This window comes from Rhipicephalus microplus, chromosome 9 (assembly GCF_043290135.1).
Source record: "Rhipicephalus microplus isolate Deutch F79 chromosome 9, USDA_Rmic, whole genome shotgun sequence".
Classification (NCBI taxonomy): Eukaryota; Metazoa; Arthropoda; class Arachnida; order Ixodida; family Ixodidae; genus Rhipicephalus; species Rhipicephalus microplus.
In genome coordinates this window covers 46865564-46892802 of record NC_134708.1, presented here as the reverse complement: position 1 = coordinate 46892802, position 27239 = coordinate 46865564, and the positions used below count along the sequence as shown (strand labels likewise).

Here is a 27239-nt window from a genome sequence, read left to right as displayed (position 1 = left end):
GCAAGAAGACTGGGAGAACACTGTGCGTGCGTGTACGTACGTCTGTGCGTGTTTTTGTTTGTGTAAGTGCACGCATTCGTCTTTCATAGCGTTGTCCAGATTGATCTTGCACGGCATCGTTCAGAGATGTTGCCTTATACCGACGAGCTCGTACTTCAGCGTGGTAAAAAAAACACACACACACAAAGATAATGTATACAACAAAACCCGCCAACAAACACCCGCTCAAACAGCGAGGAGCTACAAGACCACCCACCGATATCCCAGTTCAAGAGTCACGTACGCACCAACGCTACGCGCCAACATGTGCTCGATGACGTGTCAGAACGCTGGTACGCGGCAGGGAACTTGCGACAATAACCGACAAAAACGACAACTACGCAGAAAAGAAACGCGTACTACGGCTCTCAACCCGCGAAGACCTGGCAAGACGACTTCATTCGCATGCGCTGTGATCGGTCCATTGCCCTCCGGGCCACGGAATTCCACAGCGCTGGATATGACCGTGGACGATGCGGAGGGAGCGCAAAGGGGGATCTCGCCTTACACGACGTCATTTGGCGGGGGATGCCCCCTTTGCCGGCGTTCGAGAAGAAGACAAGAGCCGAGCCAAGCCGGGCGACGTACTCCCCTAATGAGCCATCTTTCGGAACGCCCCTCCAGCGCTTCGCGTACGAGGAATGACGGCGGTCGAGCCCCTCTTTAGGCGAAAGCGCGTACTCGCCTAATTGCTTCTCATTCAAATGTACTGCGCAGCGGAACGAAAGGATAAAAACAAACGGCAAAGCAGCAACAGCCAAGCCGCTGCCAGGAGAGGTCAGGATCAAGGACCTCCCTGTACGCGCCTCGCCAGCGTGGCCACGGTCGTGGCAGGGGCCACGTGCGTCTTTCTTATAGAACACAGGAAACTACGCACGTAACTGTACCACCTGTGTATAGGAGGGTAAGAGTGGCCGGCGGCGTAATTGCGCGCCACCGTATCTCGCTCTGTTATGACAACTAATGGAGATAGAGAAGGCCACACGATCAAGGGAAGTAGCGTTGTCTTGACGAATTCCCCGGTCCCGAGGGCGCATGCTGTGGTCTATCGACGTCTTTACCTGAAGGCCCACTCTTACAGTCTATGACAACGTTCTCAGGCACGCGGCCCACGCGTGACTGTTTCTGTTCGCAGCATTTTTTTTTTTTAGTTTCGAAATACGACTGCGCATTAGCTATGCAGACGTGACGGTATCAGGTACCCTTTCTTTTACTGAAGCACCCCATGCGGCCGCCACGTGGGGAAACAACATATATCATAATCGTTTTCCAGTTTTCAATCATTCTGGGGATGAATACCAACATGTTCCTCGAAGCCCGACGTGTAATCTATTTCACAAATGACCCCGTCACGAGATACTTTCAAATGGCAAGGTGAACTGACATTGCGTTCAAACGCCTCCAATGCCCACGATGAACCCTCATCCCCCCGCTCAAGAGACTAAATTTCGTTACCACGTCCCAGTACTTAAGGTAAGATTAAGATCCATTATCTCCATCCTCGCTCTGCAAGGCCGCCATAACCTTGTATAAATTCTAAGAAAAGCTCCCTAGAGAGAATTCTATCGACAGTGTCGACGGGAGCCAGAGCCGAAATAGGTCATAAATGCAACGCTCAGAAACTTCACTTGGGCCTGAAACCACCGCCAAAGGGGAAACCATGAGAACCCTGATCCCTAGCTGCACTTAATTGAGCTCAGGTAAAGCAAATAAGAACATACACGCGGCATACGTGCGGCATACATGCGGTAACCGCTCGGGCGCTAGCGGACCGCAAACTGAAAATGCGACGAGTCATCCGCTTCTGTACGGGCGCCACGAAAAGATCATGCGGGTCGGGCTTGATGACTCGAATCAAGACACGTGGGGCGTAGAAGCGACCGGGGAGAGAGCGTGCGACCGCAAGGACAGAGGAGCGGTCGAGAACCCAGGTGTCGGGGTACGCCTAATGATACGGTCATTAACACTCAAGCACGCGCGATGTCGGGAGAGGGGGCAGAGGAGGCGAATGAAGAGGGCGGGACCAAGGTACGAGCTCCGGGCTGGGCAGCCAGAGAAGATGATGGTGGCGAGAGAAAGAGAGTGTATACGGAGTGCGCAGTCCTCGGTCGGCATATTGCGAAGAAACCACTGGGCCGCTTGATGGCAACGCGTGTGCCGCACGACTGCGTTCGAGACCAAGAGCAAGGCACCGCACATGGCCATGGCCTTGGGTGTGCACCCCTCCGAAAGCCGTGTGGAACCCAGCTGCGCGCGCATGACTCGAAGAACGAGCACTTAAATGGTTGAGAGTGCTGAGAAAGAAGATGAGTCAAATGCATGGCGTGCGAATCATCTTTTACTGCGACAGCATAGTTCACGGAGCGTTGAAGGGAGAAAATGAATGAATGAATGAATGAATGAATGAATGAATGAATGAATGAATGAATGAATGAATGAATGAATGAATGAATGAATGAATGAATGAACATTTTCGCAGCTTTCATAAATTATCGGTAGAGAACAGCAGCTTACCGTGACGACACAGACTTTGACGGCTATATATACCGCACAGACTTACACACAGTAAATAGTTGAACGGTTACGATAGATTTTATTGTACAGGTCTGACAGAGTATGGATCAACCCTCGATATGTGTTTCTTTTTTTAATATTATGAAAAGAAATCACGGAATTGAGGCCATTTCTTGTCGACAGCTACCCTTTCCCGCTTGGTTGTTGCGGTGAAAATAATATTTAAAGAAAAAACATCAAATTCAGATGCACACAGTCCTGAACTTCACGCGTTTGAAAATTATCGTTCAACAGACAACATACAATGTGAGCACTATCGAGAGCACTTATTGAGTACTCATCAGAAATTTCAGTATCCTAAAGCAAGTACTTTTATTGCCGTGTTACTTATCTTTGTTTGTTCGTTGATTTGTTTGTTTTTGTCCAAAGTAAATCTGTTCCTAAGTAGGACTCTGAATTTGATCGCGAGCTAATCAAGCTAAACGGCTTCGCGGATTTCCCCAATCGACACTACTCAGCCAATCTTCGGGCGCAGCCGCCGCGCCAAGCTTCCACCCGGAGACGAGCGAAGTTCGTCGTCTTCACGTTTACGTCGGGCCAAGCGGGTCGAACGCGAACCCGCGAAGAGCCAGGCTTATATATACGCGCACGAGCATGCAGTCTTGGCGCACGCTCAACCTGCGTGTGGGCCGCACATTGGCGCGTTTAAATGGCACTCCCAGAGGCGCCTGCGTGTCTGGCGGGCAGATTAAACGACAGCACCGCATCATCTCTCGTCCCATTGTTATTGCGTCTCCCACAGAGAAGCGCCGCTGACGTAACCAACGGAGGTTATTCGGAATGAGATAGACTCCCCGCAATATATAGACACCGCCACTAACTGCATACCCGTGTATACATCTTGTCGGGTACGCGATTCGCGGAAGCTACAGCCGTTAAGTCGAGATCCCCCACTGCTGTTTGCACTGTGCACGCGAGCTCCGAGCGATCGATCAATCGGTTTATTGTTTGATTTACTGATTGGATCGGAGAGTGAGCAAAGGGAGAAATTATTGGAAGAAGGCAGAGAGGGCGACTTGAGCTTGTCACCTGCTACTCTGCACATGGTAAAAGGGAAAGAAAAAGAAGTAATGAAGGTTATGGGGACAGAAAGAGGTGATGTGCATGCAATTAGCACCTAACACCGTTGTACTCCTACTGTCCAGTGCAGTAATCTTCATAAAGTCTATAAATGGCCTCGCAGCACTTCCTGAGGCTGTCAAGTTGGAGAGCGCTGATGATAGGTTAGTTTTCACTTAGTTTCTGCATTGTCGAGGTGTGGCAGACACATAAAAACATCTTGCCTACGAAAAAGCCCCGGCCTCCGGGGAAGTGATTTTAAATGATAAGAAGATAAAGGTGAGTCCCGTAACTGTCTCTCAGGGGGAGGACACCTCAACAGTGGCTCACGAGGGGTGGGGGTAAAGGAGGGATTAAAAGGATATGATTAAAAAAGTAAAGAGACAGAGAGAGAGGAAGGAGAGAGCGAGGCGCAGGGACAGCGAACGACGGAAGAATAAAATAGGGAAGATGGACATGGTCGCAGGAGTCCGAGGACGGGGCACCACCGGCGAGAGCTCTTGTCGGCGTCAGGAGATTGCGTTGGGTAAGCCCAGTCGGCCAGAACTGCGCTGTCGTCGGAAATCGCGGGGGCACAACCCAGGCCTTCGGATTAGCTTCGACTATACGCACAAAGGAGGTTTATTATAACCAAATATGTTATTTCGAAGATTGCTTATACGGTAGTGGACTGTTCGGAAGCGTTATTTTCGCTGCCGTCGAACAGAGGCCACCACGGCTGAGAATCAAATCTTCGTGATTACAAAGCGACACGAAGCGAGCAGACAAGGAAGCCAAGGAATCACAATACCATTTGTAGTTTGCAACTGATATGCACGAATTCATCTCTCGTATTATTTTTTTTTTTTTCGTTCCAGGCCTCGTAGCGCGCGTCGTAGCTTATCGATCTCTCTGTCAACCTCCAACCTCCGCCGCTACATATTCTAGTGCCTAAAGACAACAATGTCCGCATACTGTGGTTCGTATTTACAGACCAACCTCGGCCTTACCTATCGTTTTCCTCACGTTTCCGATAATGTTGATAGATATGTGGGGTTTAACGTCCCACAACCGCCTTAAGATTATGAGAGATGCCGTAGCGGAGGGCTCCGGAAATTTTGACCACCTGGGGATCTTTAACGTGCACCCAAATCAGAGCACACGGGCCTACAGCAGTTTCACTTCCATCGAAAATGCAGCCGCCGCAGCCGGGATTCGATCCCGCGACCTGCGGGTCCACAGCCGAGTGCCTCAGCCAATAGAGACCGCTGCGGTGAGGCTTCCTCACATATCGTGCTCTTTTCATGCGTTATAAGTGCACAAAAATGGCAAGAGTGCAAAAGGTATCAACAATATTGTTTCATGAACACTGGTCTGCTTTCTTCATCAAGCGAAACAAATGCACAAACCGGATAAGGCAAACTCGAGGTAAGGACTATAGGTTGGTTCGCAGAATACATGCCTGTGTCTTTCGGTATGCTTACGCATGCGGTATTCGCAGTATACGGCGCCTTACCGCCGTTACGGCGGTTGTTCGCGCCTATTCTTCCGGCGTGCACCAACACTTACACCATCTCGGTTGCGTTGCCCGACAGGTTGGAAGCTCAAAAGGCGCCGACCAGGGAGCACCACGCAGAGAGGCGAGCAGCGCAATACGTATACACTGCGAAGCAGGAACGAAGGAAGACGTGGCAGCCTCTATAACGGTTCCGACTGCGCTCCCACGCCTTGCGATGAAGAAAAAAGAAAAAGGAATGAAGACGCCGTCGTCCTTGACGACGCCAACTGCTGCCGCCGCCACCATCGCCGTCACTCGACTGCCGTATTCTCACACGCATCCCGCGTATGCCTGTACGTTCCAGCCTCATGTAAGCGGCGAAGTCGATTTCCCTTGGTCGTGTACGTATGAGGTATAGACAAGTTAGGTCAGGTTATGACGACATTGTCTTCCAGCTGGCACTTTTGTCTCCGCCTGCAGCTTGCGACGACGTTAGCCACGATACTTTCGACCATATTCGACCACAGTGTTCACCTCGGTAGCTTATATTGGCTGAATTGTGGCTAAATGCTCGTTATTTGATGTTTTAAGCTACAGTGCATAAGTCACTGGACACGCAAGCTCTGTAATATTTTCGTATATATATACAGTAAGGATGACGCCGTGGGGAATAAATCGGTGTTGAGCAATTTATAGGCATCAGCGGCAATAGCGCCATAAAAAGCCACGTGTGTGGTGTTGCTACTTACGGTAGACTGATAAGAGCGCTCGCAACAGCGACATACGCCACCACGACAATCAAAATGCGAACGGCGTGCGCCAGACGCTTCGCGCCAACGCACGCGAATGAGAACCTCGCTCGCTGCACGCTGACCTTCCTTGCAAGGTGTCGCGGTACGGACAAAATTGGCACCAAAGTGCGCCTCGCGAGGTACATATGACGATTCGCAACTGCGGACTTAGTACATACATAGGTATGCGTTTAACAATATTGCGCCGGATAGTGGCGCAACGACGACCTTCACTTCACGGGAAGAGGCGTCGTATCAACCGCGGGTAAAGATATATTCAGGCCAGCGCCTTGAGGCGTTTGTGGTATACCCTCCACCAGACTTGCGTCTTTTGGAGCTGCGAACTTATATGGAAGTGATCGCCTTCTCGCTCGATTTCTATTCCTCGCAGGTTCTTCACACAAACGTAGAAATGGGAGTCAGGGCAACCCCAGCCGCTCTTTGCCAAGGCGTGCGCACAGTGGTACATCGCCCCCCTCTATTAAGTCAGAGTATAATTTGCAACCCCCCCCCCTCCCTTGGCCACTCCATGCTCACATCTTTGCTAACCAGCACTGCGTAGCGTAGAGGTATTTCTGACCGAAAGTACAGGCCAATGTTGTAAGCTGTCCAGTGTCACACAGCGTCTCACTAAGCCGTGTGACTTTAGCTATCACTTCCAAACAACGAGCGCTCGTTAGCACAGACGGCCATGTTGGATAGCATTCACTAAATTATGGTTTATGTCGGTTGTAGCGCCGTATATCTTTGGCTAGCAATGGCTAAGTGATTGACAATGTTGGCGCAATGTTGGCTAATTATCGTACGTGACTAATCATATGGTGGTTTTGGGACGTTAAACCCCACATATCAAGCAATCGTACGTGACTTTACTACCTCGTCTACTTTCGTGCTACCATCACGCGTTAGCACCAACAAATGTTTGGTACCGTTGGATGAATTGCGGCTAAAGTGGCCTGGGCTGTGATGTCGGATAGTGTCGACTAACAATGGCAAGGTGATTGCTAAACGCTGGCTAAAGATGTCGGCTACCAGTTCTTAAAGCGTAACTGTCTTCATGACTGGGACGCCCAACTTTTTGTTATCAATCCTCTGCCGTTTTTCTTGCTTGTGACAACGTCATCGAGCAAGACTTTCAAAGCTTACTCTCCTAATCAGACACGCCTGGAACGCCGATAAGAGGTTAGCGCCGGCCACTTTTAAAGCATGCGCGACTCCCCGCGTGCGCCATAAGGTCACCGGACCCACTCGTTCACGCATCGCCCTCGAGTAGCTGACAGCCGTTCAAAAACGATGCGCCGAGGTCAGCGCTGTAAATTAGTCGTCGCCGGCGCCTCTTCACGTATGTATGCTCCCTCCGGCGTTGACTCTCACGTCCTGCTCCTTCTCTGCACTTTCATGCATGCTAATGCATTCAATAGCGCGTCCCTTAAGCACCCTGACGAACGGCCAGCGTGCCTGTGTCGATCAAATATATATATATATATAGTGCGTGTAAGCCTCGGCGCCTTTTCACTACACTAACAAGGCTGGGGGGAACTCCCTTCTGTTTATTATTATTATTATTATTATTATTATTATTATTATTATTATTATTATTATTATTATTATTATTATTATTATTATTATTATTATTATTATTATTATTATTATTATTATTATTCTGTTTAAAATTTTTCGATGCTTGTCTTCCCATTTCTGCTGTTTAGGTAGTATTGCTTCCGCTAATTTGATTCTCGATTGTTATAGTGTTTATATGTAGCGTAAATGAGATACATGTATTCTTTCTGTGATTGTTTACATGAAAAGCTTTTCAATATATATGTCATCTCTCGTCTGCCGATGTGCCGGGCCAAGTCCCCCAAGCCACCGTCTGGCTTTGACAGGCCTGTTATTTGTTTTGTACAACTCAAGATGACAATAAAGATTATTATTATTATTATTATTATTATTATTATTATTATTATTATTATTATTATTATTATTATTATTATTATTATTATTATTATTATTATTATTATTATTATTATTATTGCGTACGCCTGCACAAGTACCCTATGGTTGTTTCTGGACACGTTAAATAACTGATTGACTGACAGATCGATTCAATATTCACTTGTTTATCATCATTGTCCTTGCTTGTGTAGTGCTCTTCGTATTACACCCTGCAAAACTCAAGTTTTAAGGCGAATGTCTTTCATACCTCATCAAACACGAAACGCGACCGTCGGCTGGCTTCATCGCGAGGAATGCAGAAAAATCATAACGCGATTACGTCCCGCCATGCACATCCCCACGACGTAAGCATGCCGTCATTGTGACGTGCCGCCAGAAGATGAAGTCGTCGCACAACGTCGTCACTTGATCAAAGAAGAAGGACCGATCCCGGGGGGGGACGGGCGAAAGCACGTTGCATGCAACAAGCTATATCAACACAACCGACTGAGAATAAATGGCGTTCGGTATGAACTCATTTAAATGCAAATTCGTAAGGGAACGTGCTACTTTGTTGGCCAACGTAAGACAACAATGGCGATCATTTGCCGATAGATAGCCATTATCAGCAAATTATTTAGCCCAGTTTAGCCAATACAAGGCAGCCGTTAGTAACCAGCACGGATGAAGGAAAAAGAAATCAGGGAGCCACAAGTGAAGCCCACCCAACACGTGACAAAAACTTCAGCGTTTGCGGTACATTTTAGTAGTCTCGATTAATTAATTTATTGATTGATTGATGTGTGGGGTTTAACGTTCCGAAATTCCCATTCATTATGAGAGATGCCGTAGTGGAGGGCTCCGGAAATTTCGACCTCCTGGGGTTCTTTAACGTGCACCGACATCTGACCACACGGACCTACATCATTTTCGCCTCCATCGAAAATGCAGCCGGGATTCAATTCCGCGACCTGCGGGTCAGCAGCCGAGTACCTTAGCCACTACTAGACCACCGCGGCGGGGCCGATTCGTTTTTGAACCTCCTGCCTGAGCCGGCGGGTCTGCGCCGAACCAGCACTCTTCAATTAAAAGCTACCGGGCGCCTCACCCCGAAGTCTCGGCAAGTCTCGTTGCTTGCGTGATCTTGCCGGAAAAGGTGACGAGTCGGGCCGACACAGCAGGTTTCAAAACGACATGGCTTGCCACGGCCGGCTGGGTGACGTCATGCTCCCTCCTTTTCCTTCCTCCGTGGTAACCAGTGCCGTCCAGAGTGAGAACGTTAGTAATCCCAGAAGCTCAATTTGGTCAGACGTTATATTCGACAGCCTCATAAACTATTGCAAAAAAAAAATTGAGCGGAATATACTCACATTGAAATCAAACATAATCCGTGCCGCAAGTGGCCGGACCGTCGTTTCCGAAGTTTATCGAAAACGAAGCGTCTGCGTGATGCCCCCCACCCAGGCTGTGGCAGGAAACGCCTCGCCAGTCTATACCGGGACTCGGCAGCGGAGGGCCGCCTAAACAAACGCCGCCCCCTTTACCCCCACGCGTGGCAAAACCTCGCCGTTACTGTTGCGAAAGAGAGTATTAACAATAACCACTCGTTTTATAGCTTTTTTTTTACTGAACGTATAGAAGAGTAAACAGTAGGTGGAGAGGGTTCTCGCTGGACCAGTTGCTACTTCAGGCTAAGAAACGGCCATAAAGTTATCAGTGCCCATCTGCAGCCAAATGGCCGAGACAAGCGCACTGCTACCGATGCTAGACACACTGTATAGCGTACAGCAGAGGTCGCTTTTCCCTTTCTGTCTTCTTTTCTTTCAGCCTTCCTTTCATTCTCTCTTTCTTTAATATTTCCATTAATTCTTTATGCATATCTTCATTCATTCATCCTTTTTTTCCTTACTTTTATTCTTGCCTTCATTTCCTATTTCTTTCTTCACTTTCTTTCCAAATTTCCTAGCACTATGTCTCGGTGGCCCGCTGAAAATCTAAGCTACTGCCACAAACTTTATACTTAAAGATTGCGACTCTTCGCTCGTTACTATTTAGCAACTATGCAAAAACCCTCATCAGGTAGTAAATGTCACGACGGGAGGACGAACGCATTTGCGGCAGGTGTAATAATACCACAACAGAAAAACGCGACCAAGACAGTCACAGATCTCCTGAATCATCAAGTGTCCCGAGAATATTTTCGTCCGAACTCGGAATACGGTTCGGACCAGGTTCGAGGTGGCGAAGCAAAGCCCGGTTCGACGCTTGGCGAGGATAATCGTTACCATCCTTTTCCCCGGAGGAAGACGCCTTCACCGCTCGACGTTTTACAAATAGACCTTTGTGTACAAAAGTATTTACAATGCAGAGATGTCAGCAAAGGTATGACCCACAGTGCGGGCCTAAGGCGGTCGTGCCACTGTCTACAGCCGGCAAGCTCTCCTAGTAGCGAAAAGACCCACCCCGTCTTCTCCAGGGCACTCCTTTTATCCCCCCTGCCTCGCTGCCCTCGTCGACACCGGACAGGCAGTTTCATGGAAGGAGCAGGGTAGGCAGAGGAAGCTGCAGGGTGCCGTTCCTTGGGAACGCACCTTAGGCACTGCGCCGTGTCGCCTGTAAGCAGACAGAAATTAGGTGCCTTCTTCCTTTTCCTCATGAACCACTAACAACAACAACGCACCAGACAAGCGAGGAAGGGGTTCCCACGCTGAGCCGGTTCCGTTTCTCGGGAAGACGTGTTACCAAGAAGGAAGGCAAAGGGGGACGTCACGCCGAGCGCGACCTTACACTCCTGCATACGCTGAATAGTGTGCTTCTTCACATGCGCCCACTCCATTCTTGAACAATACTTCAAATCTCGAACTTGGCACTGGAACGCTACGACTTTCATGCTGTATCTATAGGCAGCGCTTGCCGAAGGCAGGATTTCCACAAGTGCTGTGCTGATGTCACTACTTCAACAAGTATCAGTTGAGCACGAAAGCATTACCAGACCAAAGTTGGCTCCATGAGGACAATATCCAAGACGGGAGTGTGACCGGCGCTATTCTGGTAGCCACGGCAACATCCTTCGCCCGGCCTGTTTGAAGTCATTCAGAGAGCCATACAGTGATGAGTAGTAGGTCATTCAGAAACAATGCCGCACATTTTGTTCTTTTATGTGTGTGTATCCTTTTCTCAATCCACATTCAGTCGCTATGCTCAAGGTATACGTGACCCCATCGTGGCATACCAGAAAGCTGGGTAATTTGAGTGCTTTTTTATGCAATGGAAAAACAAGCGGGCGGGCACGACTTCCAGTAGCCTCACATTTTTCGTCCAGGTTCGTGCCTACTTGCACAATCACCCATTCCGCCATCTTAGCGCTTTCAACGAATTACAGGGCTCGTAGCAAACACCCCCTGCGAAGCTACCGACGGCGAATCAGACGAAATAGCCGATCTTAATGCTGTCCAGAACTGCACCCCCCGAACTGTCCCGGGGTTAGCCAGCTCCAAGTCCGGTACACGACGTTTCTGCTTCGACTGTCCGGTTGTGAAGGTCCCGGACTGGTCGAGGCAGTGTATTTATCCAATTATAAATTTCCACGTGCTCTCGGGCATTCTGGGTTGCACTTTACAAAAAGTGCAACCTAGAATGCCCGAGAATTATTGCCACAACGCCTTCTCCGTCCTCCGCCTGCCTTCAGTATACGGGATCGAACTCATATAACAACATATGTAAGTTTTTCATGTCACGAAACCACTGTGCGATTACGATGGACGCTGAAATGGAAGGCTCCTGAAAATTTCATACCGTGCGGTTCTTTTACCACGGGCCTAAGTACACGCAGGCCTCTAGCATTTTCCATACATCGAAATTAGGCCGCCGCAGACGGGATTCGATCCAGCGACGTTCGGGGATCAACCACAAGACCACCACAGCGACGGATGATTGGACCACCAGGGAGTTCTTCTCCATCGCCCCGTTGCTTCGAGAGGCAAGACTTCGATCGCATCGGAAGCCCATAACACCCCGCCGGCCCCCTCTCCAACTTTTTCGGCAGGCCTTTTGTTTCGCCAGCGGCCGAAGAAAAAAGTCCGCCGCGTGTGTTCCCCCCGTTGTTGGGTGCCGCAGATAGAAAAAGCCCCGAGCCTTCCCCCACTACTCTTTCTCACTCGCCTTCACGCAAGACGCGGCGTGCAGGCGATGGATGGGGCGGAGGCTGCCGGCCCTTTCCCAGGGGCCCGCATCCTTGGAGAAACAAACACGGCGCCGATCCTGGACCTCCGCAGCCTAAACACAAGTTCACTGCCACCGCCGATGCGTGGAGAGGAGCACTCGGGGTGGAAGGGAGAGCGCCACGGCGGCCGAGTCTTCTATGGACTGCATCGGTGAACTCGAATTTTAGCCGCCACGAAAAGATACCGCTTCGCAGCTGTGCTCACTACTGCCCAACGTGAGAGCAGGGGCGTTGCCAGGAGCAGTGGCGTAGCACGCTCGGCTCAACCCCACCCCCAATTTTTTTTTGTCAAAACATACAGAGCCAAAAATTGCCATTTCAAAAAGGTGCCTTCCCCCCCCCCCCCCCCCCCCTCAAAACACTCCTGCCTACGCGCCTGGCGAGGAGGGTCGATTTGAGTCCTTCAATCAATAACACGGTTCTCCCCCCCCCCCTCATATCCTTCCAGCATCCTTCCACCGAAATGAGACTGTCACGGCAGAAATCGAACCCACAAACTCTACTTGCGTGCCGTTCGTGCACGTGCACTCCCGATCGCAATTCTTATCAAAAACGTCACTGAAGTTTGTTCGTTAAAGCACGTTTCTCCGCAACTGTACTATGTTGGGGGGAAAGCGTCCTTTACGTTACGCTAAAAGGTAATGATAATAATAATAATAATAATAATAATAATAATAATAATAATAATAATAATAATAATAATAATAATAATAATAATAATAATAATAATAATAAAGCTTTACGTCCCAGAACCACTAGATTAATATAAAAGACGCCATAGGGAAGGGTTTTCAACAATTTAACCATCTGGAGTTCTTTAACGTACACTGACATCTCAAAGTACATGGGCCTGTACCACTTCGCCTCCATCGAAATGCGACCACCCCGGCCGGGCTCGAGCCCGCGACCTTCGAGTCAGCAGCCCAGCACCGTCACTGCTGCATCACCGCGGTGAACCGTCATGAATTCGGTTCAAGTAGACATTCGCCATGCAGGCGTATTCGTTACGATCGCTGTCTAACCACAGTGGCGTCGAAGCCACCCTCATGATCTCTCTCCCTCTCCTATAGCGACCTCCTCCCTCGCAACTTGATGAAAAGTCAAGGTTTCGCTGCACACTGCGCCGCGTTGACGCACGAGCCACGAGTGAGACGGACAGGCCAAGGCTGGCAGCGAGAACAACAACAACAAAAACGTAAATTGCGAGCCTCGTCATGAGGGTTCGAAACTGACGAGCAAAAAAAAATTGACCCTGACGGAATTTTCGACGGAAAATTGACCCTGACGGAATTTTCGTGCTCGACTGCTGGTCCGAAGGTCGCAGGTTTGATGCCGGCGGCGCCATCTTCACTGGAGGCGAAATTGTTGGGGCCCGCATACTGTGCGATCTCATTGCACGATAAAGAACAACAGATGGAGACTAAATTTCCGGAGTTCTGTACGACGACGCCCTTCGTAGCCACATCGCGGTGTTTTTGGGACGCAAAACTTCAGGTTTATTTATTTATTTATTTATTTATTTATTTATTTATTTATTTATTTATTTATTTATTTATTCAGTACCTGCATCACCGCCTTTGCCGGTGTAAGGAATGGACACAAAAGTGCTGTGTTTAGGTACGATTTGTGCTAAAAGGACTTGCAAGCGCCGAGGAACGCCAAACCGAAACTAAAGAAGACGAGCGGAGGGCAGGTGGCACGAAGGCGATAACAAGAAATGAAAAAGAAGAGGAGAGGAAGAAGGAACGTGGAAAAGCGAGCTCGAGCGTGGAGGCCTGGAAGGCAGACGAAGCAGTGCGCCGCTCGAGAGGACGAGTTACTGGGAGCGTTCCTGAGCCGGACGTGGGACCCGTACGTGTCGGCCAGGTCGAGCTCCGGCGTGTTCGTTCGGGGTCGAGTCCGCCGGCCTGTTCAAGGTGCAAGGACGGGGCCTGCTGAACGGCTCCTGCCTGGGTGCAGTGGCCGGGAGCAGGTTCGTGGCGAGGCCTACCGGGCGTGGTCCTCGTGAGCCGGGGCCTGACCCTGAACCTCAGGAGTTCTGCTGGCCGCGACGTCTGACTAAACGGCGCTGCACACGGTAGCGCATCCGTGTGCCGTAAGCCGTTCCAGCCGCTCCAGCCGTGCCACCTTTGCCCTCGCGCACGTCGACGATCGCATCATGCCGGGACGACGGAGACCCAAACTGTGAGGCAGCGTTTTTCTCTTGCGAACTGAGAACTCTACGCGCTGGACTCGGTGTAAGCGTAGCCGCGAGCTCTCCGCATGCTAGAGGTCCGACTCTCGTACATGTTGCGTGACGCGTGGCGTGTAGGGTTGGACATATAGTTTTATTTTCACCTGCCACTTCGTTCTCTAGTGTATAATATAACGCTTCTTTTGTTCGCATCCATTGTTGATGTTAATCCTTTTTCGTCCGCTGTCAACAAACATAGTGACGAACGTCCTTAACCATCACAATTTCTGGCGTCCGCGAGACAGGACTAAGCTCTCGCCTTACATCTGAGAGCCTCACGTTGTTTGTGTGTGGCGGACGAGAATGGACGACAAGAGGAAGCTAGTTGAGCTAGGGAAGGAGATGGGGCTGAGTGGTGAGGCTTTGCTGGCATGGGTGAGCGCTGAGGAAAAAGAAATGAGGGACCAGAGAGCGAAAGATCGAGAGGAGGCACGGCTAGCAGCACAGGTGGAGCATGAGCGTGAAATGGCTCGCATGGAGGCAGAAAGGCTCCTGCTCGAGGAGCGACGTCGTGTCGCAGAAGCGCAGCGGCCGAGCACGAGCTCTGCGGATGATAGTATGGGTGGTGGTCAGAGTTTTCGCAGCCCACACAAAATGATTCCGCCCTACAATGAGAGTAGGGACGAACTGGATGCGTACATCCAGAGATTTGAGAGGGTTGCCATGAGCCAAGGCTGGCCAACCGACAAGTGGGCCCTGTCACTGAGCTTGTGTCTAACGGGTGAAGCCTTGACCGTGGTAGGACGGATGTCTGCAGAAGACTCTACGGACTACGCAAAGCTCAAGCAGACGCTCCTCCAGCGGTTCCGTTATACAGAGGAGGGATACCGCACGAAGTTTAGGGATGCCCGGCCCGAGAATACTGAGACAGGTCGACAGTTCGCGGGACGTCTCTGTGGATACTTCGACCATTGGCAGGAGCTGGCGAAGACTCCCAAAACATATGATGCACTGCGAGACAAGATGGTGTCCGAGCAATTCCTCAGGCGGTGCGACGAGAAGTTGGCTGTCTTCTTGAAGGAGCGAGGATGTCATAACCTGGACACGTTGGCAACGACGGCTGATCAATATTTGGAAGCTCAGGGAATTGTGAATCTTGCTAGAGGAAAAGACGAAAAAGGGAAACCGATGGCTACAGCTAAAGTTGACACTGTCAGCGAAAGCAAAGGAAAACCGCTTTGTTTTCTGTGCAACAAGCCGGGTCATCGAGCTTCCGATTGCTGGACAAAGTCTCGAGCGCCCAAGTCGACGTCGTGCTGGATCTGTAAGAAGTCAGGGCACAGATCCGATAGTTGTCCCTCAAACTCGGGAAAACGTAGAGAGGCATCATGTTCCGTCTTGGGATACCAGAAAGCGCAGCATGAGAAATCAATGGAAGATGCGCCTGACAATCAGGATGAGAAACATTGTCATGACATGTGTGATGGGACCCAAAGCAACGCAACTTGCGACAACGGGTCAAAACAAATACCAACTGTAAAGGGCTATCTCGAAGGGAAGCGGGTTACCGTATTGCGGGATACCGGTTGCAATACAGTAGTGGTGAAACGATCGCTAGTTCCTGACTGCAACTTGACTGGCAACACCCGTACCGTTCGCTTATTGGACCGATCTGCAAAAGTCTTACCAGAAGCAGAGGTGTACATAGATTCTCCGTTTTTCAGAGGTCAGGTGCTTGCTGTTTGTATGGAGAATCCATTGTATGAAGTCGTGCTTGGCAACATTGCGGGTGTACTGTCAGCTGCCCGACCAGCCCCGAAGCAGCCAGCAGGACGTCCAAAACTAGCACAGATTCACCATGATCCAGTATGCACTGAAGAAGAACCTGAAGATGCAACCTCATCAGATAGAAGACGACAAGATGACATGTCGGCGGCTGCAGGAAAAGAAAGGAAAAAGCCCAGTGAACTGATTGTTCCTCGGATCCAACCCCTGGATATCAGCCGGGAAGCGCTAAAGAATTTACAGCACGCAGATCCCACGCTGGAAACCTGCTTCGCCGCATTGGGGAAGGTCATATCTAAGAAGCCAGCAGTCACTGAGTTTGTGCTGGTACGCGACATTCTTTTCCGGCGCCACCGCACGGCAGAAAGGCGAGACTTGGAGCAACTTGTAGTACCCAAGGATCTTCGAAACACCGTAATGAAGATGGCTCATGAAGGCCTTCTGTCTGGTCACCAAGGGCAAAGAAGGACAACAGACCGTGTCCTTACAGAGTTTTATTGGCCGGGTGTACGGGCTGATGTGATACGGTTCGTGAAGTCGTGCGACGTATGTCAGAGGACCGTGCCTAAACACCTCGTCGGACGAGTTCCATTGGGAAATATGCCTATCATAGACACACCTTTTCAGCGGGTCGCCATCGATATTATTGGCCCGCTGTCACCAACGTCATCCAAGGGCAACAAGTATGTCTTAACGATGGTAGACTTCGCTACGCGTTACCCGGATGCGGTGGCACTACCGAGCATCGAGACAGAGCGCATAGCGGAAGCACTAGTAGAGATGTTCTCCCGCGTTGGGGTGCCCCGTGAGATAGTGAGCGACCGTGGAAAGTCGTTCACCTCGAGTCTCATGCAGGAACTCGGTCGGCTACTTTCCTTTCGTCAGCTACCCACAACGCCTTATCACCCCATGGCCAACGGACTTGTGGAGAGATTTAATGGAACTCTCAAACAAATGGTTCGCCGCATGTGTCAAGAACGGCCGCGACATTGGGACAGGTACTTGGCTCCCCTGCTCTTTGCATACCGTGAAGTTCCCCAGACGAGCCTTGGATTCGCGCCGTTCGACCTCCTCTACGGCAGATTTGTACGCGGGCCAATGTCGATCCTTAAGGAACTGTGGACAGGTGCCAACATCGATCCTGAAACGAAAACAACATACGAGTATGTTATAGATCTCCGGGACCGACTGCAAGACACCTGCAAGGTAGCGCATGAAGAACTCCTGAAGGCGAAAATGACACAGAAGAAATTTTACGATAGGAAAGCAAGAGTTCGACACCTATCACCCGGCGACAAAGTATTGCTGTTGCTACCATCAGATAAGAATAAATTGATCTTGACATGGAAGGGACCCTTCACAGTGCTTGAGAAACGCAGTGACTATGACTACGAGATAGATCTCGGAACTCGGAGAAGTCTTTTTCACATTAACCTTCTCAAGAAATACCACGAAAGGGAGCCTATTGCTTACTGAGTATGACTTTGTGGTTGAGTACATTAAGGGCCCTGACAACGTAGGTGCCGACTACCTCAGCCGCATTTCACTTCTCCGCTGGTTAGCGTTTAGTGGGGGCACGATTTCTTTTCATGTTAATTCACCCTTTCTCTAGCGGAATGAACTTCTGTAAATGTTTTTTTTTTGCTATGTTTTCGCTTTTGGGTACTCCACCTCGCGCGCTTGTGAAAAGTTGTTTTCCCCCTAAACAACTTTCTTGAGCAGGGGGATATTTGTAAGGAATGGACACAAAAGTGCTGTGTTTAGGTACGATTTGTGCTAAAAGGACTTGCAAGCGCCGAGGAACGCCAAACCGAAACTAAAGAAGACGAGCGGAGGGCAGGTGGCACGAAGGCGATAACAAGAAATGAAAAAGAAGAGGAGAGGAAGAAGGAACGTGGAAAAGCGAGCTCGAGCGTGGAGGCCTGGAAGGCAGACGAAGCAGTGCGCCGCTCGAGAGGACGAGTTACTGGGAGCGTTCCTGAGCCGGACGTGGGACCCGTACGTGTCGGCCAGGTCGAGCTCCGGCGTGTTCGTTCGGGGTCGAGTCCGCCGGCCTGTTCAAGGTGCAAGGACGGGGCCTGCTGAACGGCTCCTGCCTGGGTGCAGTGGCCGGGAGCAGGTTCGTGGCGAGGCCTACCGGGCGTGGTCCTCGTGAGCCGGGGCCTGACCCTGAACCTCAGGAGTTCTGCTGGCCGCGACGTCTGACTAAACGGCGCTGCACACGGTAGCGCATCCGTGTGCCGTAAGCCGTTCCAGCCGCTCCAGCCGTGCCACCTTTGCCCTCGCGCACGTCGACGATCGCATCATGCCGGGACGACGGAGACCCAAACTGTGAGGCAGCGTTTTTCTCTTGCGAACTGAGAACTCTACGCGCTGGACTCGGTGTAAGCGTAGCCGCGAGCTCTCCGCATGCTAGAGGTCCGACTCTCGTACATGTTGCGTGACGCGTGGCGTGTAGGGTTGGACATATAGTTTTATTTTCACCTGCCACTTCGTTCTCTAGTGTATAATATAACGCTTCTTTTGTTCGCATCCATTGTTGATGTTAATCCTTTTTCGTCCGCTGTCAACAAACATAGTGACGAACGTCCTTAACCATCACAGCCGGCATTTCAGCAGGTGGGGGAGTAACAGAGATCACTAGATCAGTTGACAATCATTTCCACACACAAAGCGCGGCAAAAGTCATCATTACATTGAGTTTCTGTAGTATTTGACGGAAGAGCTTTCCCCTCTCTCGCGGCCCTACAACAGAATGAATAACGTAAACTGTCTCGATTAAAAGGAAATTCAAGAACTTTCAAGGCATGGATAATGCGATACATTTGTTTGCGTCAATGCCTGTTTTTTTTTTTTTAATAAATGCTGTGGAAAAAATTCAGTCTCGGTGCTTTCCGTCAGTCCTTTTAAGTCCAGCCAATGAAGTTCACGCTTACTTTCACAAACACTGAGCTTTTTGTCGTAATTCCCCAAAACAAATCGAACAGCCGTATTCTGAATTTCTTCTATAGTAAGTCGACTACCTGATGAATATGAAGATCCCAGCTTACACATGCGTACTCAAGTTATTATTATTATTTACTGATTATGAAGGTTATTCACTTCCTGATTATTCACCGATGACACTGCTATACCTTGATGATTGTTTCTTGTTTAGAAAAAATTATTTACAGCATGTACAGAACACAAAGGCTTCATACCATTCCAGTAACAGGGCACATACACCTCGGCACATCTATATTTCACGACTAACATCACTACGTTACAGTGAAGACATTTGCTCTAATATACATGATTATGTTGGCACACATGTACACAAAAATTCAATGTGATATCACGATACAAGGGTATAACGATACAATAGAGCTAAATGAAACACGATTTGTAACAAATGAAATCATATATAACAACTCAATGGGCGCTGCTTAGCACCAAGTAGGTCGAAAAATGAGTTGTATCCTTTCGTGTTCCACCTTGACGAAAGGGCACGACCAATGCCGCAGAAACTCTTGCTCCCCGAGGAAGAAAAGCTCCTCGGAGAGGAACGCGAGGATCTCTCGTCTCATTCTCCCCAGTATCGGCCACAAAGCACGCCGGCGGCAATTGGCAGCTACGGCCTCACATCGGTTTCTCCAAAGGCTGAACAGCCCCACAACTATTAACAGAGCAGAGAAGCGGCTGCGCGGAAATCGGCCATTGGACACGAAAGTTCGCACACCCTGTCCCCGAAAACCAGCATTAACCGCACGCCAAAAAAGGCGGGAAACCACACATTCAAACGTCGCATGTCGATTGGTCTCTACCATGACGCAGTTAGGGCAAGTGGAAGTGCGAACCACCTGCCATCGCTGCAACCGATCTCGCGTGGGGAGCAAGCCCCAGCCCAACCTCCAGACAAAGTCTCTGAGATGCCCTGGCAACACTGCGGCAGTTATTGGTTTCCAAGCGCGGTTCATTACAGATTGACGATGCTGGGGCACCAAGGGCCGTAGAAGGGCGGCCATTGTGTCCACCACTTTAGAATCGGCCACCTCTATCTCTGGGCACATAGCTTCCAAACGTCGGTGAAATGCCTGAAGGGCTCGATACAAAGATTGGGGACCTTGGTTTATTTGGCTATCCGGCAAGAAGACACGTAGTGATGGCCCCAGATGGTAGCGAGCCAGTGTCTGAGCGGGCATGCCATCATTGCTTAGTATTCGCAATAGAGTGCGGAGGCACAATGTAGAAGCCGTGACGGAAACGTCGGGGAATGCAAAACCGCCTTGATCTCGCGGTTAAGCTAACGCTGGGCGCGATAACAATTCTGTGCCATCAGACCAAAAAAAAAAATGAACTGATGCAGCTTTGCACTTTCCTGCAGACGTGGAGCGGTGGTTTAACAGAACGGCAAAGGTACCAAAATTTTCCTAGGTACACCGTTTGAGTTAAGTACCGGCGTTCCAAGAGGGGGAATTCGAAGTACCTGGCTGCTTTGATATCACTTAGAAGAGTTTGTACAACGGATGACCAGATGCTATCCTGTATACCAAATGCAGTGAAAGTAACTCCGAGTATTGAAATCTCAGGAGACCACTGTAAAGGCGACGTGATGTTCATAAGACCACTGGGGTTGCCAATGAAAAAATACTGGCTTTTAAAAAAGTTTAACCTTGCACCGGAGATAATACCGAAATCATGGAATGTATCAAGAGCATACTGCAGCGACTGTTCATTATGTACATATAGAGTAATATCATCTGCATACGCAGTACCACCTTATACGCACCCAGCCCAGTAAAATTCTAGCTGCTATCATTTTATTTTGAGCGGCAGCAATAGGAGTTGTGTCCCTGCCGTTACCTCCCACCCACCCACCTCCACACACAGCCAGTTTGCTGGGGCATGTATGTTGGGCAAGGCGGCGGTACGGTAAACAGAGATCCAGCAACGCCTTATACTAAAATAACACGCCCCAATGAGACGTGCGTGTTTTTGAACACGGTGGCAGTGCTGTGACTTCACAGAGAGCTGCGGTTCGAAAAGTGCGGTGTTTAGAGTTAGGCGAAATCCACCGCTCAATCACCGTCCGACTTGGCAGGATGGGACGGAGCCACCAACACGTGTTACATCTGTAACTTTCCAAAAGAGTTCGCGTTCTTTTTAGTTCATTTTTGCTGTGTCACGTCGGCATAAAGCAGTAAGCTATGCCTACGAGGACACCAACTCTACAAAGATAAGAGTCGCGGTTTGACGTCACAAAACGACGATATCATTATGATGAAAACAGTTGGAGGGCTCCGGAAATTTCGACCACGTGGAGTTTCTTTAACGTGCGTTAAAAATAAATACGCGGGAGGACATCCAGCATTCTGACCCCGTCGGACGATCCGATCGCGCGACGTTGCAAACTACATAAGATAGAGAAAAAGTTGACACACGAACACGGCAACACTGACACACCACTCTCGAGGCCACTAGCGATGCAGCCCGCATTAGTCCCGAATAATAAGCCGCGGTTCGACGCCCCCAAAACAACCGTATGCTTATCAGAAACGCGATAGTGCAGGGTTCCGGTAATTTTGACCGTATGACGTTCTTTAACGTGCACTGACGTCACAGAGTACACGGTCCTCTACTCTACTTTTTTTTTCCGCCGTGTCATTGTAAAGAGAGAACAAATTTTACGTCAGTTAAACTGCATTGAAATTTTTCGACTAGACAGGAATGCCCTAAGACTTTGCTCTTACGACATGATTAGAGCGATAAGGCGCTTCCTCCAGAATCTTTAATTTTATAAAATGTGTTGGGAAGGGCTCGCATGCTACTCAATATTTTCGAGGAATACAATGTAGCGACTCTGCTGATGCTACATTGCCTTCGAAAGAACATCTTTTTTATTGTCACGTCCAATTGGGGACAGTCTCAATTTTCTTTTGAGTACTTTCTGTCGGGCCTTCTGTTTTTACGGAAATTCACAAAAAAAAACATTTTAAAATATAGAAATTGGCAGTCGTAGCTCAAGCTAAGACTTGTATTGGATACGTATGCCATCGGAGCATAACTTTGCTGAAGATAAGGGCCAACCAACTGTCGGGATACTTAACGAAACGTAACTTATTCAGTTTATTTCAGGATTGCGACCAGTACAGATCGTCGCGGCATCTGGTGGAGCAGATCTAAGCTACGAGATTTCTTCTGTTCAGCCTCCGTGATGTCCCTTCGGCGGCGCCACGAAACACCGAATTCCACAAAACGAATACGCGAGCTCGCAGGAGCTACGGAGCGAATGTGGCCACAACACACCTAAGTTTAGGCTCACGTTCAACTTTTTGGTGTGTGATTGTATTATCATCATCAGCAGCAGCTTAACTACACCCACTGCAGGGCAAAAGCGTCCCCCATGTTGCACCAATCGACCCGGTCCTTTGTTACGTTGTACATTGTTTGTATATTCATAATGTCAACACCAAATTGGTCCTTTATAGGAGTGGGTACAAATACAGACACTGAAGAAGACATTGAACGTTTTGCTACAAGTCGAGCGAAAAATGACCCGGCCGTAATTATTGGTATACAAGGCAGACAAGTCATTACACTTGTATTATATTTTTTATTGTTTCTGTAAGATGATGCAGCATCGTACATCTGTTGCCTTCCTCCAGCCTGCACCATTCCTTGATAATTTATTTGAAAACGACTCGTTTTCGCCGTAAGGCTATAGCAGTCGATCGCCGCGGAATGAGCAGATATATGCGGCCACCACAGCTAGCACGCAAACATATATATATATATATATATATATATATATATATATATATATATATATATATATATATATATATATATATATATATATATATATATATATATATATATATATATATATATATATATATATATATATATATATGAGCTGCCGAAGACGACGCGCGGGAAAAAAAAAAGAATAGCTACACAAGTACAGGCACGTCTAGCGCGAAGACAGATGCGCCTCGCGTCGCATCGCGACAAGCCTTCGAGTTACTCGGCAAGCGGGATCGACATTGGCGAAAAGACGTTGCGTAACATAAGACAGTGAAGAAGAAGAAGAAGACGGAGGGATAATGCATGCGACAACGGCAGCTGGCTTCGAGACTTGCGCACACATCACACACACAACACACGCTCTAACGAATGCACGCACGCACGCACGCAAGACACGTTAAAAGTCGACAGTGGAGGCGCCAAAGGAGCAACCTGAGTGCTTCAATCACGCAAGGATACGCACGCGCATCGACAAGCCGACGTAGGCAACGAGTCGCCCATTATACATACAGGAGTCGTGGCGGCAGGAGCGTCGAGACAGGAGTTTGGATACATATACTCCATAAAGCTCAATTCGTACAAGATGTCAGAGAATGAGAGGGGAGGGCAGGGATTTGTGTAGGAACGAGGCGACGAGCAAAAGTTGTCGTGGTTACGACATCCACAGCAGAAGCGGTTATTGTAACAAGGCGAGAACATATACAGACGGGCCGGGCCGGCCGTGCGGTCTTTTCGCGCGTTCAGTTTGTCGATGCACAATCTATTTGTCATCACGCATTTGCCTGTCTCGTGAATCATAACGCGTTTTTGCTTTGAAAACGAACTTGTACATCATTAAAACTTGCGCACGTATAAAACCCACCGTTCCACAACCAATCATGCGTGTCGATAGCCTTTATGCACCTTCTACGTTGGACCAGTTAATAGCCACGAAGCCCATCGGTCCAAGTACCTTGGGTGCATTTTCTGCAATAACATCTCAATGAAACATATTTTGATTAGATTCGAATGTATTACGCGTTGCCTGGCTGTCGAAACGCTCGCTCATGCCGCATTTAGCATATCTGTAGCGCCGTCACCAGTGACTGTCCCTGTATGGTATGAAAACAAAAAAAAACAACCTTATTTAGGTCCGTAAAGGCGTGAACCGGCCCCGTATAGTGGGCCAACTTGAGATAGACAGGCCTAACCTCTCCGCCAAGTCGGAGGCCCGTTGGATTGCTCACAGCGGCGTCCTTATAATCCGCACTGCGTCGCGCAGCATCCCACGTGCACATTGTAATACCCGTAACGCAGAGCACTGCCGGAGCATATCATCTAAGTCAGCAAAGTCTGTGCTGAGAATAAACGGCACCAGCCTGTTGATAAGCGCGACACACCTGTGGTGGATATTCTTAGGCATATATAGCATCGATGCATCGACGTATGTGCGACAGGAGAAAGTTATAGGATGGGGTTTGTATCGTTTGCGTCGCTTTGGTGCGTAGCACGGTACTGGCGGATTAAAGCGCGAGAATGCAGGGCTAAGTAAAAGGCGGCACGTGCTTTCGTTTACAGCCTCGACGGCTCGTGTCGTGTCGGCGTAATTTCGACTCGAATACTCCCACCAGAGATAGCATAGCGTTTAGGGGCAGATTTGTAGCGACATGACACGGTTATCCCGAAAAAGTGCTAATACGGCAGTCGTTAATAATTAGAAATAGTTAGAAATGGTAATAAATAACTTCTTAACCAAATGGTTAAAAATATTTATGTATAATGCGATTCATATCTGAGTTAAAAATAAATAAAGATGGATTAAATTTGACATAACCTGAAATAACGTAGCGAGTGTATACGAGCAACGAAAATGTGAATTAACAGCGAATTAAACAAAAATGAATCAAAATTCAATTAAACTGAACAAAATACTAGAGCAAAATACGTTATTGAAGCGATAATTAACATCTCGACGACTAAACTCAACACGTGGAACCAACGGCAATCGGCAGACGACCGAAAACAAAGTAGTAGTATGCAGGGGCGTAGCCATGGGGTGGCACACTGGGCCCGTCCCCCACACACACCTGTTTATTATTTGTTTCGCAATGGCATAGAGAGCGAAAAATGACCATTTCAACGGGTCCTCCCCCCCTTCCCGAAAACATTTTTGGCTACGCTCCTGGTAGTAACAAAGCGACCAACAAGGAGTGCCAATGTAACTGCATTGACATCTCGCGAATGCATGGACTTTCGCCTTTGCACTAAATTAATGTTTAGCAGAAGGGACTAAACGTTCGTTTGTGCATTCGAAAACACCAGCTTCATGCTCGCTGCGCTAGTGAAAGCCATACAGCTAATATTCTACGAAATCGGCAGCGGATATCAACTAGAAAAAACACAACGTTTCCCTGTTGTGCTAGGTGGCAGCTCACCACGTTCAAGATAGTCTCCGACGACGACGCTGCGCCATCTATCTTCAGCCGAGGGAAAAGAAAATGAAGGGTGTCGTGTGCCCAACGACTCGTGTCTTACCTGCAAGAAAATAAGAAAACAAAGGTGAAAAATCGGCGCTCGTAAGCGGGCAGAGACACTGCATGTAATTAAAAATATTTCATCGAGACCGTCGCTTCGGTATTGATTGAAAGTTGTCTCTTTTTTTTCATAAACGTACATTGCTGGCCGAAGCGTCCTTCTATGCTAATAATCCTAGTGTAGCTCGAAAAGATGCGACGGACACACAGAACAACACACCGCCGACACTACTAGCAACATTAATAGAATATTGGTGGCACACAAAATATATGTTATAAATGCGCAGGAACGAAAGTTTCTAGGCCCTGTGTAGTGTGCTTCTCTATGCCCGTTGCATCTTTTCATGCTACGTTACGTTTATTGGAAAGAATTATTCAGCACAAAAACAACCCTTCGTGTACGTTTACGATGGCACATGCAATATTTTTGACTGAATGAATGAATGAACGAAGAAAGAAAACTTTCCTGTAGGAAGCTACCCAAAGTGTACAGAGAAAGAATGAAAGAAAGAAAGAAAGAAAGAAAGAGAGAGAGAGAAAGAAAGAAAGAAAGAAAGAAAGAAAGAAAGAAAGAAAGAAAGAAAGAAAGAAAGAAAGAAAGAAAGAAAGAAAGAAAGAAAGAAAGAAAGAAAGAAAGAAAGAGAAATTCGTCGAATCAGTTTTCACCGCAATATGGGTTTCAACGTGGGAAAGCCGACCTTCACTTAGTTCCTTGCTTTTAAATGCGACACCTTGGGGAATGCGCGCATAGCATGGACGCGTGCGTATAAAAGAACCTAAAACGTCAACAGCAGTACGCATCGTTGAGCGAGGCGACACAAGCCAAGTGCGATATGCTTAATTTTTCCGCATGCACGAAAGCGCAAGGACGACCACATCGTTGCCAACGTTACATTGTCATCTGCACTCAGCGGATACCGTCACGCCCTTGAATAAACAAGACCAGATTTACACAATCTTAACACGCCTCACCTATACATGTTGTAAACAGTATAACCAAGTGAACAATACAAACACTACAAGAAAATAAAGCAGTACGCAGGGAGCAGAAGGGAAAAGAGCCGGCTAATCAGTGTACACACAGATTAGAAAGACGGAGCTCTAGAGGTATATAAAGAGATTGAAAGTATAGTGAAGGAAAGATAAGAAAGCGGGATAAATAGAAAAAAAAATTAAGTAAGAAAGCTTTAGGAGGAGTAACATCGTAACAAGAAGGTAGGACAGGTTCAAAACTCATAAGCAGCTACGAGGCACAAATAGGTGTTTAAAAACGTGGCGATATTCGAAACAAATGAATAAGTAATAAAGATCAACGCGGAGAACCGCGTTTATTTTACCACGGCGTGCAAGGTGCGTGCTAACTATTCCTATACTGGCATTCGTACGTGGGCTCACTGGTTCAGGAACATCCAGGCAGAACAGCGCGAACACAACGCTCATCATAGACGCATCCTGGAGGTTTCGAGAGATGAAAGGCGCACAAGAGTCCAATTGTAGCAGAGATGTGATGCACAAAAGTTCTTAGGCAGTTTCGTACGTTCATGGACATTATGGCAGACTGGCAGTGGAACACACAGGACAGTGTATTAGTCTACAGCACTAGCGCAGCCAAAATTTTTATTTTCGGCTGAAGGGAGGCGGAGAGGGCTCATTCAGCCATACATACAATACGCATGTTCGTGCGTGCATTCGTGCATGCACATCCGTATGTGCACATACAACATTGAAAAATTCTGGGGTAGGGTGCAAACCTCTCCCGACTGGCTACGCCAGTGGGTGATAGTCAGCACTGTACTTTCTTTATTCATTGTCCCGCATAATTTGCCCTGTCCTGCCACAGTAATCCAACGCCGTTTCGAACTCGTTGTGACGTTTTAGGACAGTG

The 27239-nt window shown here is 48.5% G+C and overlaps 1 protein-coding gene across 5 annotated transcripts in view; it reads right to left on the bottom strand.

Moving 5' to 3' along the window:
* AdamTS-A (ADAM metallopeptidase with thrombospondin type 1 motif A) overlaps positions 1-27239 on the bottom strand; it is a 439465-nt gene that overhangs the window by 346139 nt on the left and 66087 nt on the right. The window contains exon 2 of one of the 5 annotated variants that reach the window (XM_075873573.1): positions 25256-25355. The exons of the other annotated variants lie outside the window; for them this stretch is intronic. The gene's annotated coding sequence lies outside the window, so the exon portion shown is untranslated. The remainder of the gene's footprint in view (positions 1-25255; positions 25356-27239) is intronic. 5 annotated transcript variants of the gene reach the window in all.